Genomic DNA, 1812 nt, shown 5'->3' with positions numbered 1-1812 from the left:
ATGGTCCTAGGGACCTCCACTCCTAGACTGAAAAGTTAATCACTTCCTTCCTTGCTATAAAATGTCTACCTTTACATTTCCAACCTTCACAATCAGTCCTGATAACAATTATTCACTATTGTATCACAAGAGACCCATCTGCATTTCATTTCATCAACTCCGCCTAGGCAGACTGGATGCTACTCACTGGAGATTCTGCCTTCCTCCAGGTCTCCTGTCTCTAGGTTCCCTCTTGAAAGCTAGTCACTTCCCCCCCATTTTGGGTAGCCAATGTCCAAGTTGCCCATCCCTGTCTACCCCCCCATTTTGGGTAGCCAATGTCCAAGTTGCCCATCCCTGTCTACTCTTTGTGTGGAGGGGGTGGGAATGATTCTTGCTGTAATAATTTGTTCCCTCTTTTTTGACCTACTTCCACAGGTGTAGGTCAAGTTCATCAAATTGTATCAGATTACTCTTTTTTTCCTCTTCTTTCTTCTTCTGGTTGAGCTTTGATCATCCAGTCATTGAAGCCAGGTCAAGTGGGTATTATCTGCAAGTGTGGATGTTCTTGTGCATATGCCCTCTCTTTTTATCAGCTGAATGCTTCACTGTCCATATTGTATGGCTTAGCTCACCACTTCATTGTTCTTTTTCCCTCACTTCCCCTTATCGGTGACGAGTGTGGTCACCAATAAGAGTGTGTATTCCCATTGAGTCTTAGTCTTGGAAGGGGGTTTGCACTGAGGGGACCGGATCACTTGCCTTGATGTTTCCTGGGCAAGCAACTTGTTTGTTCTTGTAGTAACAGTCCATCTGCCTCTATTGTTTTGTATTTTTCCTGTAGGTCTTTCTTTCAAGAAGTTTCTTCTGTTCTTCTAGCCATTCCAGGCTGGTCTGCTCGTCCTTTCAAGTGGAAATTTCCCATCTCTGGAGATCTGGATATAGTCTTATGTATTGCAGGGTCTCCGCAGGGAGCCTCCTTCACTGGGCACATTGTAGCCCCATTTTAGGTATTCCAATCAGTTATAGGCAGAAGATGGACTTACAAAGCTTTCTATGGTGATGTTTCTGACTATTCCTTTCTCTCCCGCTCCAGTGTCTATTTTATATTATAATGCAAGGAAAACCAAGATTCAAAAGACAGCCAAGCATTTTAACATTATTCCCCCCTTTTCCCCATTCCAACCATGTCTCAATCTCTGTATCCCAGAGCCTTGTAGTTCCAAGGTTGTACATACATCATTCTTTACCTCTGTCCCACTTAGCCCATTCAAACATGCCCAGTTGTTCTCCCATCTGCTTTGTTCTTCCATTCCCCTCTCCCTTATTGTATATTGCCCCACTCCCCAGCACCCAAACATGGCTGTGTCTAATCCCTGCCCTGTGCTCAACCTTCCGCTCCCTCCTCTCACCCACCCTCAACTTCCCAGCAATCAACAAAGAATTCCCCCCACCCCCCGTTTAGTATGGGTTCTTTTTCTTAGTCTTTTACAGTAGTGGCCCTATGCAATATTTCTCTTTTTGTGACTGACTAATTTCACTCAACAATTTCCTCAAGGTTCATCCATGTTATGCGATGGCTTGCCAGTTCCTTGTTATTCTTCAAGGTAGCATAGTATTCCGTTGTGTGTATGTACCACAATTTGTTTACCCATTCTTCAGTTGATGGGCACTTTGGCTGTCTCCATCTTTTTGCTATTGTAAATAGTGCTGTTATGAATATTGGTGTGCATATATCTTCTCGTGTTGTGGCTCGTTTTTCTTGTGGGTAAATACCAAGTAGAGGAATTGCTGGATCATAAGGTATTTCTATTTTCAACCTTCTGAGGAAAC

The sequence above is a fragment of the Chrysochloris asiatica genome, unplaced genomic scaffold (genome assembly GCF_000296735.1).
Source record: "Chrysochloris asiatica unplaced genomic scaffold, ChrAsi1.0 scaffold00018, whole genome shotgun sequence".
Taxonomy (NCBI): Eukaryota; Metazoa; Chordata; class Mammalia; order Afrosoricida; family Chrysochloridae; genus Chrysochloris; species Chrysochloris asiatica.
This window is presented reverse-complemented; position numbering follows the sequence as displayed.